We start from the raw sequence: 19,936 nt of genomic DNA, 5'->3' as shown, positions 1-19,936 counted from the left end.
TTTTGAATTAAAAAACTTGTTAAAATTTATTAAATTCTACAATCACTTACAACAAACTCATGCTTATATATATAAATGAAATCACATGATCTTGCTTCTCTTTACCAACCTATCAACAACATGGTATATGAAATAACATTTTCACTCAGGCATTTTGTTCTTGCTATCGACAATCTAGACACTAACCTGAAATTCTAATCCAAAATCATAATTTGTAAGCGCTATCGACATCAACAATTTATTGTTTCTATGAATTCAATTCGAAATCACAAAACATCTATTGATTATCACATCGAGATGTAAATTGCAGTTTTTAAAATTGATTAAAGATGTATACACAAATGAAATCACCAATGAAAACAAAAGTGAATTAGAGGGATATCGATTGAAGGGATACCGATGAGGGAGCTGATGATCGCTTATGATGCCGATAATAGAGTTGTGGGGTAGTCCGCACTGAAAGAGATGTCAGTTATTGCTTCAGGAATCGGAGTCGAGCACAGGGGAGGAGCACCAATATGTGACTAATCTGAGTCGCTTGAGTCGATTGAGTCGTCTTCTTCGTCCCTTGATATTTCACCCAAAGGCGCAGAGAACTGGTAGTGAAGTCATGAATGGAAAAGGGGGATTGATTTTAAATTCACGATCTATTTGAAACAATATATCAAGAGTGTGCATATCATCTGATTTGAACTGGTGGATAATCACATCTATCATCTGATATGTGTATGTATATAATTAAAGAGTGTTCAAGGGAGCTGTGATAAAAACTAAAGAGTTAAGAGTTTCCCACATCGGTGGTGGGATAAGAGACGAAGGCAAAACTTATTCTATAAAAAGGGAAGCTAGCTGACTTTGAGAATCAAACCCAACTAAGTTTGGGCTAGCTGACTCCTTTGAGTTGGTGGGTATTTTAGAGTTAACCGAGCTGACTTGGTTCCGTTTGGGTTTGATTTGGGACGAATTAGTCCGATTTGGACCGTCTTTGACCGATATTGACCAAGGCCGATTAGATTGTAACACCTATTCGTAAGCGGTTGGAGTCCGCCAAGCGTCTAGGCGCCGATTAATCGGCCGCCTAGACCGATTTTTACAACCATGTGCATAACAAGGAGTTACCTTTGGTAAAGGTACAGTGGCAGCATCGGAGGGGATCCGAGTGGACCTGGGAGTCGGAGGTTGAGATGCGGGAGCATTATTCAAAAATTTTCACGCAACAGGCTTCGAAGACGAAGCCTAGTTCAAGTGGGGGAGAGTTGTATCATCCTGATTCTCAGGTATGAGAATTTTATTTAAAAAATGCTATTTTTCCTTGGAACTCGTTGAGTTGATGGCCTCAACTCGACGTGTTGAAAGTCTATGGGTCGCAGATCTTTTTGGACCAACTTGACGAGTTAGAGAAGAAAACTCGATGAGTTGGTGGTTGAATATGAAACCCTAATTTTTTAGGGTGTTGCACCCTATTTAAAGGCCTTAAGTCCCATTGTTGGCCTCCCTAATTGCCTCCTCTGTCCAGAAACCATAGTCTCATGTTTTCTCTCCTATTTTTTAGTGTGTGTGAGCTTAAAGAGTGTTTCCTTGGTGTTCTCTTGAAGAAGCTTGAAGTTGGTGGTGCATAGATTGAAGGGGGAAGCTTTAGATCCAGAACCTTCTTGAGTTTAGCTACTCTTTTGAGGTAAAAAGTCAAAAACTTGCTCATCTATTTCTTAGATCTCTTCCTTGGAAATTTATTGTCATTTTTGGATCATTTTTGGGTTTGTTTTTGGTTTGAGCATGTCACGAAGTTATAAATTCAGATTTGGACATTTTATGGCCTCCTTAGGCTTAAAGTTTCAAGCTTTATCTAGATCTAGGCTTCTTTCATGATCTAAGTCCCTTAATAAGCCTTATTTGAGTATTTTAGTCTCTTTGTGTTATGCATGGACGTAAAGTTAGCAACTTTACATGGTTTTTCATCTCTTGGGTTCCAGATCTACATTCTTGAGAGTTAGAAGGGATGAAAAAGGAATGAATGAGTCAAGCTGGGAAAACTCGACGAGTTGTCCTGAAAACTCAACGAGTTGGATCGAGTTTTACCGCTTTTCTGGATACTGTAGGAAATTGACGAGTTATCCTGATAACTCGACGAGTTGGCTCGGATTTTCCCTGTTTCTCTGAGTGGTGAAGGAACTCGACGAGTTAGTATGTGCAATCCATGAGTTGGGTCAACATGGACTGTTGACCTTGACAGTTGGCTGTTGACTTTGACCATGGTTGACCAAGTTTGACTTTTGAGAGCATTGTGGGTATTTTGAGGTTTTGATGGGTTGGTCATAATGGTTGTAGCCTTTGAGTCGAGAGTTGAGATTCAGACTTACGTCTTATCAGTTCAGCTGCTTGTGAGGTCAGTCTTCCTCACCATACTTTCGGGTCAAAGGAACCAAGGTCGGCCCATTAGTTTGATAACCTGATATTGCTGATATTCTGAGTATGATATAGTTATGCATGCTAGTCTACTAGATCTGTAGGACTACCTGTGAATTGCCTGTTTATCTGTTTACGATATTATATTTTATATGTTGACATATTGTTTGGGTTGGGTTGAGGTTGTACTACTTTATGTCGTAGCCAAAAACCCTGGAGTATGCCAGATATGAGCTGAGGGCCAGGGAGGGCATGCCAGACTCATACTGAGGACTCATGAGCATTCCAAATACGAGCTGATGGCCGATCTAGGCATACCAGACTCATACTAAGGGCTTAGCAGTATTCAGTCTGTTGAGTGACCAGGCCGGGGAGCAAGCCAAACATAAGCTGTGGGCCTGTAAGGCAATCCAGACTTATGTTGTGGGCTCAATGGTAATCCAGTATGTAAAGTTGTGGACCTATTTCATGTTGTTATTATATTGTGTTATTTGTTATGTATTGGTATTTTGGGGGAAACTCACTAAGCTTTGGGCTTATAGTTGTTGGATTATGTTTCAGGTACTTCTTAGGATCGTGGGAAGGCCAAGGCGTGATCACACACCTTCTCATGTTTTTATTTCACGATTTTTGGATTTCTTTGATATGAATCTTATTTTGGACACTGTAAACAATGATGATTTTGAATGTTTTTAAAAAAAGTTTAAAGTTTTCATGAATTTTATGGATTTTACAGCGTAAGGATGGAAATCAGTAGAACCTTTGGACCCTCTAAGATTAAAACATGCCTCCAGCCTCTACGATCCCAATATAGGCTTAACCTTGCCATACCTAAACTCACTTCCTTAGGATCAGACCATTTGATCACATAGTTGGACAAGACTTGATAAACGATTTCATTTTTTTGGAGAAATACACGGTTTGGGATCGCAAGGACGACAAGAAGTCTTGCTATAGGTCATAGGGAAGGGGAGCGACAAGGAATCCACAAAGAATAATTTGTTCTTCCATAGCTTGATAGAATCTGAAAGAACGATACATATGTTTGTAGCTCCTTGCCTGCTGGAAAAGGTGACCCAGTCGTTGATGGAAGTGATGCAGTAGAAATAATGGAAAATTTCCACATCAGGAACAATGTACAAAGCATTGTAGAGTAGAAGAAAACACATGACCTTGCGAAAGTTTTTAGGGCTCATTTGAGTAATGTGTATCTTTTAAACATGACAAACATCACCGATGAAGGAACATGTTGGAAATCCCAGTCCGACTAGTTGAAATTATAGATAAACTCATACCTAATTGTTGCCTGCGTCACGAATAGAAGACTTTGGAGGAGGAGTGGATGGCGACTATGCATCAGGAACCCTATACATCTTGATCACCTGCCTCAGAAAATGTTCAGTAATATGAGAAGGGATTGATTCTACCATGGCTTTTCCCATGCTTTCGCCTTGGAGGAAGAAGATAGAGGAGAATAGAGACGAAAATGACCTAGGATGAGGAGGAGTTAGAATAACAAAATTAAAGACACGAATTTTATAAGATGAAGGGAATGGAAAAGACGGCCTAGGGAAACGAATAGTTAGGGAAAGTACTTCTCATAAATGTCGGAGTCAGAAGTAATGATGGCCTAGGGGATAAGATCACTGTTGGTGTAATAGATGTGAAAATAATTTTAATTAAAAAACAAATAATTTTAATCAAAACTATGGATGCTTGATGATGTATATGATTCCTAGACTGATTTGACGCCAAAAAAGTTAATCGACCTCCCCATCACGAGAAGAAACCGTCACCGGGACCGACCTCTAAGTTCGACTCGATTCATGTTGAGTATACCATTAATCCGGGGCCAGACCAGAAAGACCCACCTATTACCGAGAATGTACCTCCTCGGATGTACTCTCTTCCTTGGACCAATCGGTAATGCGATCCTCCAAGTCTATAAAAGAAAGAGTGGAAGCTTAGAGGAAGGTATGCTATTTTCTATCAAATACACATACAATTAAATTACTTTCTTAGATCTTAGGGATTTAAACCTTCATCTCACGACATACTTACTCTTGTACCGGAGAGGATTCAAGGTATCCCTAGTTGCGCTCTGAGCCATGTCTATTGTTGCAGCCTTCGGGTTGACAACCCATCACGTAGGCGATAAGGAGAAAGAGGGGTACAACACATCTCAAGTTGAATGCTCCTAAGCAAAATTCACCCATTTTTATGAGGATTTTCTTCTTCTAAAATTTGACATTGTTATTCATTGTGTTCGGGATCAAACTCATTTTATATAAGTGTATATTTTGCAACACTTTACATTTATTAGACCACACTGTAAACCCTTTGGCATTCATATAAATTTTAGAAACACCAAAATGATCAGTTACACTATATTTCAAACAAATTATATAAAACATAAACTAAAATTTATACTAATTCACTACGCTTATTTTAAGGATTGGTATCTTTCTATATAAGATCATTTCATCAGAAAGAGACAATCATTCATTTCCAATCTCACGCTATCTTCTCATTTTTTATATTCGGTCGTTCGTCCAACACTATCAATTATCCATCTCCACCCTCCTATTGATAGTCCTTGATTTCCCTCCTTTGATATGCAAATCATCACAATCTTCTTACCACTACAAGAATCAGAAACACATTTTGATTACCACATTTAGCATCCAATCCAGAAATATAAAAAGTAATCGTTATTACAAATAAATGAAGTTATTTATTATTTGCTAAACTAGGAAGAAACCATCAAAATATAACCAGATTATTCATGAATTTTATTTATTACTTTCTGGTTTGTTGGCACTAGGGGCTGAGCAAAAACCGTACCACAACTAAAATTAACCACAAAAACCGCATAAACTGCAACCGCAATTAAAACCGATGATGAGGTTTTCTGTTTTTCAAAAAACCACAAATTTACGGTGCGGTGCGGTTATTAGTTTTCAAAAACTGCAAAAAAACTGCACCGCACCGCATATATTATATACAATTTTTTAATTAGTTATTAATATATTAAATATTAAAAATAAGACAAGTTTCATGGATTAAAGATAGATAAAATACTAGAAGACAAAAATATTGGTGTTTTGTTATGTTTAACTTTGAAAAATGGTGAAATTAGACAATTTTAAGATATTTCTTGTTAATTACTGTTGATTTGACTTTTTTAAAATATTAGTTGTTTGTGATTTAAGTTAATTTTCTTATACTTTATGGTTTTTTTATTATTACAAGTAATATGTTTGAACTCTTAAAACCGTTGGGGCTTTAAACTGTAGTTAAAAACCACATAAAATAACCGCACCAAATCTATGCGGTTAATAACCGCAACATAGAAAAAACAAAACCGCACCGCGAAAATAACCGTCTAGCCGCACCGCAAAAATAACTGCAATAAGCGGTTTTGAAAATGGATTAACCGCATTTGCGGTTAGTGGTGATGTTTTGGCTAATAACCGCACTGCGCTCACCCGTAGTTGACACGAACTTTGAGTTCAACATTTTCTTATTTTATTAAACAATTTATCATTCAAAGATATAGCTTCTTCTAGGGACTTCTGAACAAATGACTTCAAAGTGGAAAAGATAAAAACTGAAGAGAAAAACACATGTGCGGCACGTCAAAGACATAAAGACCTTGTTTTACGAGAAATGTCACGATGATGGAGGAGACCACGTGTGTTAGAACCCATCGTTGTTATCAACTCATGTACAAGATGTGGGTCCTGCCGTGAGAGCACGTCCCCGTCGGCCGTATTTCCGACGAGAATAAATAAGTCGACGGATGACATCGTGGGACCGGGATGGTCCAAAAAGCCGAATAGGTTAGTGTGAGACCGTGGAAACTAGAAAGTACTAACTTTGTGTTTATTGTGTTTTTACATATGTTTCGTTTCGTATTGGAAATATCCGATGAAGTAATAAGTTTTAATTTATATTTATCTACAGTTAAAATGAAATAAAATTTTTTTGTATAAAAAATGAACATTGTCTACAAATAAAGATGATAGTCTTAACCAGGGCGAAACAAGCAATTTTTTTAGGATGCTCTTCAAAAATTAATTAGAAAATAAATATATTTTATCAAACATCCGATAAACATTGCTTCCTATAAAGTCATTCGTTGTGGTGGGTGCCACATCATCACCACATTTCCCTACCATTAACATGGAATACCTACCACTAACACACCACTTCACATCATTACTTTTATTTATTTTTAATTCAAAAATACAATAAAATTACATTTTTTTATAATTAAAAAGCATTCATTTTTTAAACTAGCGTTTCATTAATTATAAAAATAAAATTACAACTTCAAACTACATTACTTAGTTAATTTAGAAAAAAAATTACATTAATTAAAAAAACAAAGAAACATACATATAAAAAACCTAATCGTCGTTCATGCTATGTTGGTACAAATGTTCCATGACATCTTCTCGAAGATTGAAACACGTTTTACTGTTATGAATTTCAACAACTCGCTCTAAAAACACATTCGTTCCAGTCACAAACTCCTCAATTGGAATGACAACGTCGTTCGGACCATACGTGCAAATCGCTCAACCTTCATCTTCAGTAATCATATTATGCATTATAATACACGCTAGGACCATTCATTTAATTCTTTCTTTATCCCAGAGTCGTGTAGCATATTTCACTACATGCCATGTCTGCTTAAAGACTCCAAATGCCCTCTCGATATCCCTTCTCGTCGATTCTTGTTTTTTTGTAAAAAACTTTGTCTTTTCACTTCGAGAAACCGAGTATGTCTTCATCAATGTAGAATAATCCGGGTATATCCCATCACCAAGGTAGTAACCGTATTTGTACGCGTGCCCATTCACCGTGAACGTCATATCAGGTGTTTTGTCGGTCCAAATATCGTTGAAAAGTGATAGATAACTACGTTTCTTTTAGTGATGTTAATTTTTTTTAATAATAAAACAGTAGATTAATTAGATATGATTTATTTTAATTTAAATAACTTCTAAAATACATTAGATATGAATAATGAAATATGCATGTGTCCTTATATATATATATATATATATATATATATATATATATATATATATATATATATATATATATATATATATATATATATATATGCTAGGTTCAAATGAGAACAAATATGTAATCGAGATGTGAAAACAAACCTAAGCCGCTACTTCTATAAAAAGATACCTATTTTTTTAATTATTTAATTGGATACGATTATTTTCAAACTTATTCTTTTTTATGTTTTGTAAACATCTAATCAGATTGAAGTTTTTAGATTTATCTACATCATCGATTCTTCATCAAAACATTTTCAATTATTCATCCAAAATCATAGATTTATCATAAAAACCCATTAATTTTCATCTAAAAACAATGATTCGTAATCCAAAATTTTCTATCATGAGAACTAGAAATTGTTGGTTTACCTTTTCTAGAAGTCTAGATTCAACGATGTCAATAACAACTGTTAGAAATCGCCCGTATTTATCGATCTCAACATTTTCTAACGTTCATCAGTTATTGAAAGTCATCAATCAAAACTTCATTAACATCACACAACATTCGATGAGAAAAATACATCAATAGAATCATGCAATTATCATATTTTTCACAACCTCATTGTTCAGGTAATAAAACATGCAAAATCTAGTTTTTCGTTGATTTTGTTCATATATATATATATATATATATATATATATATATATATATATATATATATATATATATATATATATATATATATTATTTGTTAATCAAATTTTATTTTATTTGGCTTTATTTGTATTTTTCGTGTTTACATCTTCAAGTTTTTCTAGTGTTAATGAACTTAAATTTATGCACTACAACTATTCGATGAAATGCTTCAACGAGTTTTTTTATATGTTTTTTTTATCTCAATGATGTCGTTTGTCATAGATTTTGATATGATTTGGTTTAATTTGTATTTGTTGTGTTCCATAGTTATTGAACTTAAGTTTTATGTACATCAACTATTTGATGAAATGCTTGACAAAGTGTTATAATTTTTACATGTTATTCATATATGAATAATACATAACATTAAATATTTACTTTATCCTCTGAATAAACATATATGTATTCACATATATTGATTCACATCTGAATGTATATTTTGAATTTTTTTAAAATGGTATACTCACATATAAATATTACATAATATATTTTTTTTTGTTAACATGGTATAAACACATTTGAATATTACATGATATATTCTCTTGAGATGATCTATTCATGTTTAAAGTTCATATATGAATATTACATTGTATATTCAATTTGTTTGATATATTCACATATGAATCCACGTGTCTAGGTATATTTAATTGTGAATATACAAGTAGTATTCACATTCTAATGTACTAATAACATATATTGATAAAAAGTTATATTTACTTTCTCCTCTTAACAAATATATATATATATATATATATATATATATATATATATATATATATATATATATATATATATGTTCTTTATTTGGTATAATCTTATGTGTATATTACATGATAAGAGTCTGAGTAATATACATATACATAAGTTAGTTGAATGGTTCTGAGAATCTTTTTTGATGTAATAACTGATTTTAGTTAGGAGATTTAAGAAAGAGGTGATGAGGTGATCAACAGAAGTATTGCAGCCTTCATTAAGGCTGACTAACTAGTAACTAGAACTACTGCCTGATATGATGAGGTTGTAGTTCGTCTTCCTATGTTCAAAGGAGGAAAAATTGGACTGTTAACACAAGATAAAAGGCGTTTTCCATGTTAATGTTTGACTCGTAGAGACAAGAGTCTAATTCCTTATGTATCTGTTGCATCGTGCAATGGAAGGTCATTAGAGTGTAACCATTCATTCTGTTATTGTAGTTGAAGCAAAAACCTTATCTTGGGTTGAGTTTACCACCCAACTTTAGAAGGAGCAAGAGTCTCCGATGAGAGTCGAGTTTGTGACTCAAGAGTTAAGACAGAAGGCCCATCGGAGGATGAAAAACTAGGTTTAGTTTCCAACACCACCATCAGGAAATAGGTCCGAACCTATTCTGTTTTTAGGAAGCTAAGGGAATTGTAGTGATTGTAACTACTATATAAAGGCACATACAAGTATCTTTTGTGCATTTTTACGTAAAGCTTCAAAGATAGTCGGGAGGATCATTACAAGAGGATCAATTGGGTCGCAACAAGGTTGATCGTCCCAAAGGAGAGGGGGGAATAGTACTGATTTTAGAACCCATCTTTTAAAATAGTAAGTTCCATTTAGTTAGTAATACCATTTTATGTACGTGTACGTTGGTGGATGAGTTCGTGCTTGTCATGATCTTGATCAGACTGTCTCCATGTTATGCAAGAAGATCACTCGTTGTAAGAACAAGCAGTGATGTCGTGTTGGAGATATTTAAGTCATTAGTATGGTAATCAGGAGTTTATTCCAGGAAGAAAAGGATCTACAAATCACATAGTCCGATCCAAATAGGCTTTGATCGGTTGTGAGTAGCAACAAAGGAGATTTCAAACCCAAGTAAGGGAGATCCAACCCTTAATACAAAGGTGCAAAAAGAAAATTGACTTCAGATTCAACGTCAAGGTCCAGGAGATTTGCAGCACAATAAGCTAAGAGATAATATTTAGCTTGGGATTTGTTATGAAGATGATAGAACGGGTATTTTGTTTGACAAGTGAGGGCACAACATCAAATACTGTGAGGGAACTTGAGACCTTTACCTATGCATATAGGTAAATGTGACGATCTTATCTTAGATCTTATCATCAAGTGTCCAGGGATGGTGTAGAATCACGATATGTTATGGGTCATGGTTGACCAAGTAATAGAAGTATACCTTTCTAGTTATCCCATATGTAGAAAATTTGTCTATAGAGATTGTTTACATAGAGTCGTTATCAAGAATAAGTAAAAAAAAATTCAATTTAAGACAATCCTCTGTTTTTCTTGAAAATACTTATGTTAGTGATAATGTGAAAACAATTGTAGCTCGATAAAGTTGAAATCCAATAGGGGATTGAAACAGTAGAGTTCGTGAACTTTTTCAATTAAATCCATGTTAGGATAAGTGAAATAGTTGTGTGGGGAGTTCATCATAATAAAGACACTTATTTATAGTGATACTTTATTCAACAGCGTTGATGTCTCAATTATAGAGTTAGGTTGACAGGCTGATAAGCTATCATAAAAGAACCTAAAACAATGTGTCGAGTATAAAACAATAGGTTCAGTTGAGTTAGTAGTGTGAGAACAGAGTATTGGGGCTAATCCTTACTTAGGGATTTAAAGGTGACTTAAGGAATCACTATCCAAAGCTATTTTGCTGTTGTATGATTCTGGAACGTAATCATCCTAAGTGGGAGGTAACTGTAATGCCCGCGAATTCGGGCTAAACGTTTAAGTGATTATTCATTTTATTCAATAATCTAAAATTATCGAATAGGATAATTGCTAATAAATAAATAAGAATCCGTCATACGCTTTGCAGACTATATAAATATTTATTGTATACACGTTATGTGGACGGATATAATGAGTATATAATATTTGTAGAAAATCTTATTATAAATTTATCATTGAACGATAAAATAACACTCTTTTTATAAAAGGTTATTAAGGATAAATAATTTCAATAAATTTTTTATTAATCGTACTTATCAGGCCATGAGTATAAAGAACGCTAAAATCTGACATCGTATGAGGAAGTTGTGATTTTTTGAAGTTTCACATTCAACCCGATACAACAATGTGTGTCATAGAAAGTGAAATTGAGATCTTTTGTTCGTTAGACAAAACAACCAAAACGAAAGTTGATGTCTACATAAATAAGAATCCATCGATATAGAGAATGTCGAGAACAGATCTCGTATGAAGAAGTTATAAATTTCGCAGTGCCGTTTACAGTGTAACCTTCACGGGCAGTAAAATAAAATACAAAATGCGAATTAGCTGATGAATCCTAAACAAAAGTTTTATCACCCATCGAAACGAAACCAGGGATATAAAGAACATCAAAAATGGATTTTTTATGCGAAAGATATGATTTTTCGAAGATCCAAAGTTTACCAACGAAGCCGATGACATGGACCAGCTGAAATGCGACACATTGCATCACGACGAGCTGAAATGTGGTACCAGAGAAAGGATCTCCCATCCACCTATTCAATGTGTAATGTACCGATTTTTCAACCCAAAATTTTCATTTTTACTTATTTAAATATATCAGAGTATAATTACATTATGCGAAAACATATTGTGATTGTGAGTGTGTACACTCGGACCTTGCCATTTTCATGAATTAATGAAGTACCTAAAAACATTTATATTCAACTGGGTAAGAACTCATCTTAGTGAGTTCTCCAAAACACTATATACCACAATACATACACAATGCATAAATGTAATGGCCTTCAACATAAAGTTCGTCCTCCCTTCGCCTTCAGCACGAAAATGATCCGCCATTTTTTCCTACAACATAGAAATGGTCCACACTTTAACCTTTAGCATAAAGCTAGTCCACCCGAGTCTATTGGCCTTCAACCCGAGGTTAGGCTGCCCTCAACTCCCTACATAATATATCAACACATATAAATAGTACAATATGAAATAATCCAATACAACAGACAACTAACTGAACTAGCCTAATGGTGCACTACAGGGCAACTATATCCTAACATATAGAGGATATATATTGGAGTACATAATATAGTGACAAAACTCACTTGGACAATTTCTCATACGATTGACAGCTATTTGGGTGATTCTACTCATTAATATCTATGACGATCTGGTAATGAAAGCTAGATCTTTCATTAATCCCAATCGATAATGAGAGTTCTATCAAATAAGGATCGGCCAGGAGGAACAGTTGGGAGGCATGATCATTTTGGTATATAGCTTTTCTGAAATCCAACATGACCATTCTAGACACCTTTCACGTAAGTTGCTTAATCAATATAATGACTGGAATTATTGATAATTCATAATAACGACTATGAATACAAATATAAGTTACACTAGACGCGTAACTTAACATACAAGGATCCTAGAGAATATTAGGAAGATCGTAGGCAGGGCTTGGATACCGAGCACTTCTATTTTCCGGGCTATCCTATTTTGCAGTACCTAGCTAATTAGATTCTTCAGAACCCCAAAATACCTTAGAAATCCCATGAGAGAGAGAGAGAGAGAGAGTTGAGAGGATTTGATGTGGAGAATGAATGAACCAATGAACACTATTTATAGGGAAGGAAAAGGGATGTGCGCCACACACCCTTCCTGTGCGCGCCGCACACTTTGTTGCGTGGTTAATGTGGCTCCATGCAGAGTGTGACACATGGCAGAATCTACTGGAGTGTCAGTGCGCGCCGCACTCGAGTGCGATTTAACAGTTCTTCAAAATTTCCTATCTTCTTCATATAAGCTCTGTTTTTGATGTTCTTTATATACATCCATAGCTATCAAAGAGATTTACAACTTTCATTTAGATTTCGTCAGCTAATTCTCATGTTATTTTTAAAGCTATTTTTTTAAAGTCTTAGACTGTTAAAGGCCGTATAAAAATCATAATTCTCTCATATGATGTCTTTTCTCGACTATCTTTATATCAACGGACTCCTAATCACAAGATCTTCAACTCTCATTTAGATTGTTTTGTCTAACAATCCACCGATCTAAAATTTGGTTTCTGCATCGCACGTTGTCATGCCCCCGACATGGCGGTGGAAATGTCGGGCGGCACGACATTAGGATGTTGGCTCATAGATAAGAATTTTAGATGTCATTTATTTCATAAATATCAATTTCTTTCCATGATTGATAACTTACAAGAGACCTTTGGTATTATTATGTTAGATTTTGTCTTAGCAATCCTACACTTTGGTAGACTGAAATTCATTCGTAACCTCTTGCTGAATGGTCTTGTATCTTCATTGATGACTTGGGAATACATGTGAGTTTTGAAAAGGGTCAAAGTAATGTTGGTGAGTCCACATGTTTTGTATATTTGAAAATACTTTATCGAGTTTGTTGAGTCTACTCTTGTTGTGTTCTTAGTCTATATTAGTATGTAGTATGTTGTTTCTTAATATTTTGGTAGCAGGATTCAAATAGTTTAGTGACCAAATGTGAAACTTTATGGTAGATGGGTGTATTGTATTACTTTCGTTGATTTTGAAACTCATTCTTGGTAACAAAATAATATTCCCCTAATATTTTTTTGTCGTGTGATATGTACTACATTCTTATTCAAGACGTTTCAATTTTGATAAGGGTAGTATGAACTCGTTTCCTATGTTTCGAGTGTACTATAACTACTTATTTAATTAGTAGTATTTGATAGCTAGTTTTAGTTTAACAAAGTTACGACGAGTTCCTATAATCGATCTATGATTCTTGATCCCAAAAACCACGACACTTCATTGGACATTGCAAATGTGTTTTGAAAGTTATGCCTACTTTGACTTGTCGTTAGGTTGTAGCTAGCATACACATGTGGGAGTATCAACCCCATATAGATTTATACATATCTCTCCCGTTCACTTAATATTTAACGATTATATGATGGGAGCTAGCTGGAAATCTTTCAGCATGCTAATGAATCGTGTCTCATCTAACTCTTGTTGTGGGGGGCTCCCCTGGTCGATAGTGTTGTTATTCTCATTGTATTCGTATGTGTTTACTATATATATATATATATATATATATATATATATATATATATATATATATATATATATATATTAATTATTTAGCTTATACATATATATAATTAGTGAGTTTTGTGTAGCTGAGTATTTGGGCAGAGTAACCACTAAGTACTAAGCTTATCCAAAGGGTGGCTATAATAACGACTAGAGTAACAACATTTCCAGGCAACTGGCTAGCGTAACAACTATGTATGATCTTATTTGTCATTGTGATTCAGTATAACAACCAGGCATAATACTAGCCAAAGAATTTTGGGTAGAGTATCCATCAGGCATAATATCATCCTAATGTTATGGGCATAATCATCTAACTACAGTTAGTAGTAACTATATATAGTTGCATTTTAACATATAGACCCCTCGAAAAGGTTTGGAAAATGGGGTCGTGAACTCACTTGTAATTTATGAAATCATTGATGTAATATCAAAGTAGTCAAAAGATTATCATAATAAAATGTTATCAGAGTACAAATTCCCAAAATCTCTAAATGCGGAAACCATAGGGTGATGCGGTGCAATCAGGTCAGTCCCTTCCCCTTTGAATTGGAAGTACCTAAAACATAAATTGAAATCTGTAAGCACAAAGCTTAGTGAGTTCCCCCAAAATATCACATACTAAACAACATACAGCGAATCATATCTGGGTGCTTGTCTACCCCTTCGGTCTATCTCAACCTGATACTATCAATCATATGTGGGTGCTTCCAATCCCCTTCGGTCTATTTCAACCAGATACTGTCAAGCATATATGGGTGCCTGTAATCCCCTTAGGTATATTTCAACTGGATAAAAGGTCTATTTCACCCCTACCCCCTACCACATAATATCATAACATGAATCACAGAGTCATCAAGCAAATATAGGCATAACTGAAAAATGTCACAAAGACAATCATCACACCACATCATAAACTAGTGGGAAGACATTAGTGCCTTCGACCCACAAATACAGTGAAGGAAAAACTCACCTCAAACCGAAGGTATCAAATCGCACTCAGGGATGACTCGCGAAATCCTCTCCCTAATGCATACCTATAAAACCCTAATTAGAAATTAGGCCACATTCTAACTTGAAATTCTAAATCCTAATTGTTGACTTAAGGGAAAAAGGGCTTCTATACCCTTGCCTCATTAGGCCTCCCTCCCTCCATGGCCCAAATCCGTACAAATTCCAAAAAGGCATCCATGCCCAAATACAAAGCCTCTAAGGCCCAAGAACACCCAACATGGCCTTAAGCCCAAAAATATCCTGCTACAACAGGTGGGCCCGAGGCCCAACCTATACCAGTCCAAAGCCCAACCAAAACATGAGCCTAAAAGATCGATCATCCATAATCTCAACCTTTAATGGATGATCCAGCTCACCCGGAGCTCCAACAAACCTATTGCTGAGAACAAGAAACACGAAAGATCGGATAGCCCCTAAGTCAAATAATATCAAAGCAGAGATGTCGTTCACAAGGAACGACCCTAAAACGAAACACACAAATATAAGCAGATAAATCAACATAAATAAAGATTTAAGGATAAGAGACATACCCGTCACCACATATGGTGTAGCACGCGCCTCCTCAGCAGTCAGCTGAAAAGCCCTGCTCCTTACAACAGGCTCATCCGCCTTGCTTTGGCGCCCATCAATGATCTGTAGGATCGCTGGAGTAGGTGCTACTACTGTTCCCCCTGATGCTAAACTCGGATAGTTGGACTTCGTGTGGCCCCTATGATTGCAATGAAAGCATATCATATATGATGTTTGGGTGGCGGTGATAGCAACAATACAATCCTTGCTAAGGTGCCATGTCCTGCCTCACTTGTAGCACCCGAACCTCCCGCTATGTAAACCCCATCATGCGACCTACCATATTTACCATAACAGATACGACCCTCTTGGTCCTTCCAACTAGAATTAAAACCCATGGGTTTCTTCGCTGAAACCCCAACCGTCTGCCCAGGCCCCACCTTCCTGTTCCCTATGTGCTCCAGATCAATCTCTCGCTCCCGCGCCCTGGATATCATGTCATCTAGAGTCAGGCAGGCAAAAAAGCTAATGAAATACCTGATGTAAGATCTCAATATATCATGGTATTAGGTCTTCCTCATCTCATGATTAGCTGCATACTGGGATACCAACAATTCTCTCTCTCTGAACTTGGTGGTGATCTCCGCCATAGTCTCATTCGTCTATCTCATGTCAAGAAACTGTCTGGCTAACTGTTGCACCTCAACAGCCGATGCAAACTCTGCTTGAAACCGGGTTACTAAATTTGGCCAAGTAATGGTCTTAATGGTTGGGGTTCTAAAAGAATATCTGACCTCCTCCCATCAGTCTTGGGCTCGCTCCCTCAAAATCCTGCAGCGAACCTGACCTTCGACCCCTCGGGGCAGAAGCTCGTCATCTGAGCACATTCAATGCCAGCTATCCAATGCCTAGCTAAAATGGGGTCTCTCACCCCAAAGAAATCTGGTGCCCCACGTCCCCTGAAATCCTTGAAGAAGATTATGCGGGCCCCCGACTGGCTAGCAGCCATATCGGCCCTGATGATCCGAAGGCAATCCTCCATCAACTTGATGATACCCACCTTTATCGACCGAAACATTACCAGGGTCAAATCAAGGATGCCTCTAGTAACCTCATATGCAATGAACTCGTGTAGCCTCTCATCAATCGGTTTGGTGCTCATGCCCGAACTAGATTCAGATTCTGAACCCCCTGCTCCATGACGTGTCATCACCATACTAAAACATAACCACATAAAAACTTAGCAAATACAAGAGAAGGTTCACACTGTCAAGTTCCCTAGCTTCATTGTGGTCTTCCTAGTCTCGGGTATAAATCCTATGCTTTTAGCAGTACAAGCCCAATACTACCTTCCACACCTATTTATACCCTCCTCAAGGACAAATCCGACTCCTCTAAGTCACTCTTCCCAACTAATACATTCCTCAAACTATAAGGCTTCTTGCACACCAAAGCATCTCATAAGGACTCCCTAAGACTCCCTTCCTCAACCCTCTCTTCTATCAGTTGTAGAAGGTGATGGGATTTGAGCATAACATCATTCCTATGGTGTTCATGCAACCCTAATTGCTTTGATCTAGGTTTTCTAATTTTTAACATACAACATTGAATACCAAAGCAATAAACCCTAATCTATCTTGCTTATTTCAAAATAGACATAATAAACAAGTTAGAATGATTACCTAAACTTGGTATGTAGTAATAACAAGAACTCCTTGACCTTTGAAAGCTTAGTGGCTCAAATGTAGCACCTCTAATGGAGTCACAAACACCACTAGCAACAAGGAAGAACAAGAGACAAAGGAGAGGCTCAAAATCGGCTATGGAATCCTTCTAGGGTTTCTAGTGGCCGATTTTGGCATGCCCAAGGGTTCCATATATAGCTGAGCAATTAGGGTTTTAGTCAAAACCCTAATCCAGTTGCTTAGTCCTTAAGCAGCCCAAAGGATCCTTCCAGAAGGCCCCTTGGACGATTTCTATATGGACTCCTATATAGAATTCGTCCATTTCTTCCTTATGGATCCTAAGCCCAACTTTGTCACAGTCTTATAATTACACTTTCAGTCCCCTTGATTTAATTAATCTCTTTTGACCACAAAACTAATTCTAAATTAATTCTTGATCAATATTAGTTAAACCATATGATTTCTCTTTTAATATATTATTCACATAATGTATTAATAAATCACAATTAATCCTTTTTCTCCATAATTCATCCTATCAATTGCTAAGGTGAAGGCAACCCAAAAGGACCATGCTCATAATCAGGTCAAGTACATACCAAAATAGTTATGGGCATAAACACCTAATCCAACAATATCCCACTTGGATAAGTCTAATAACTATTTTGCAAGTACGACTTCTGAGCCTGATTAGCAATCGTAGCTTTAAAAAGCCGCTATCGAACTCTGATCTTATCAGCAACGTGTCCTTTAGATAAGGGATCTTATATTCCTCCATTCTAGATATCGTATGAACTGAGACATGGATTATAGTCATACTTTCTGTTCAAGTGTTGTTTCCCAATTTCCGATTTAAGACGACTGACAATAGAATTCAGTTGAACACATCAACTTAGTCCATGCATGGCCAAGCGCGTAAGGTGTCGTCACTAAATCATCGAGGGGCCCATAGATATCGCTTTTATCCCTCTTAGGGTAAAATGAATGGATAAACTTTGACTCAAATGCTCATTTGTACTTACTCATCAAATCACACACAACAATATGCTTTATAACACCAAGTTACTGGTGCATTTACATATGTCAATGTGCAACCAACTTGCAAACTACAACTCACATGTCTCCGTTTCAAGAATATAAGATATTATCGTCTCACTAAACACTCGTGATAAAATCCATGAAGTGATTCAAGTGAGCGTGGGTTTAATCCAATACTCAAATCTTATTTCAAGAGCACTCATGAACGTTGCAACAAACCTTTTCTATGTCTAAACACTTAGACAATCTACAAACCAATTCATGATAGTCTTCTTTCATACCTACTTCCAAAGTATGATCGACTGTGAAGAGTTTAAATAATCTTATTATTTTGGAAGTCAAAACATGTGAAGTGAAACACAAGAATAATCGAATCCAATATGGTCTCAAAACTTTTGAGTATAAATAAAAATACATTTTATTTAATCACCATATCGATTACACATTATTCATTATATAATGTTTCGGATAATCAACTTGATATTTGAATTGAAACAATAGTTATCCCATGCTCCAAGCATGCATACTATGTTCATCTATGGTCCTTACTTTGTGAAATAGATCAATTGAACAAATTTCCAATGATGCTCATTTCACAATTCCCGATCCTTATCACAAGTGTAAGAATATCAAATTCTTGCCACTAATAGAATTTATTAGATCTAACATTTTACGCAATGATCCTTTTATAATGTCATAGCACCAAAGTCACAAAGACTTTGCCAAAGAAATTACAAAGTGATCTATTGGAGATTGTTATAAGACAACTCCATAGACATGAAGTCTCAAATTCAAAGTACAATTCTTTTGAACATCCTTCTTGCATAAAAGTTTCTAATCTACATAAATCCTTAATATCCAATTCCCATGATGGAAACATTTCCATATTTTCCATATGACAACTCATTCTAAATAGAATCCTATCTATTTATAATAATGTCAATATGGTTCATCCATTACAATACTTCTAACTGCCCACAAGTGACCAATCCTTGGTGAACCGTAGATTGTACTTGACAGTTATTTAACTTAATTTCAGTCATATCTGGTTCTGGTGCTTTTTCCTCTTAATGCCCTAGGAATTTGGAAAATCAGAACAGTCGAATATTACAACATATGCAATCGATCCTATACCCGAAGCGTATGGGATACGATACACAATGAAAACGTGATACTTTACCAGTCTCTTGCCATAACATTGCCATATATGGAATTCGCTTACATTGAATCTTTTCAACATAACATTTATATATGTCCTTTGACTAAATTTGATTAAAATTTCTCGATCTAAGCTTTTAGATTTGAAATGAAGTGAAATATTCTCTCCCTTAATTATAGCAAAATAACTTTTCAACCTCTGCAACTTTGCGAATTGAAACTCTTGTTTTCTATAATTAATATTGCTAACTTGCAACATTATAATCATGCTCCCACTAACATGATAATTATCAACATAGCACTTATGCTCCCACTAGCTTTGACATGTATTTAGAAATCAGCTGGACTTTCTAGAAAACAATACTTATTGACTTTCTAACCAAA

Source organism: Lactuca sativa, chromosome 5, assembly GCF_002870075.4.
Source record: "Lactuca sativa cultivar Salinas chromosome 5, Lsat_Salinas_v11, whole genome shotgun sequence".
Taxonomy (NCBI): Eukaryota; Viridiplantae; Streptophyta; class Magnoliopsida; order Asterales; family Asteraceae; genus Lactuca; species Lactuca sativa.
Note: the sequence above shows the minus strand (reverse complement) of the source record.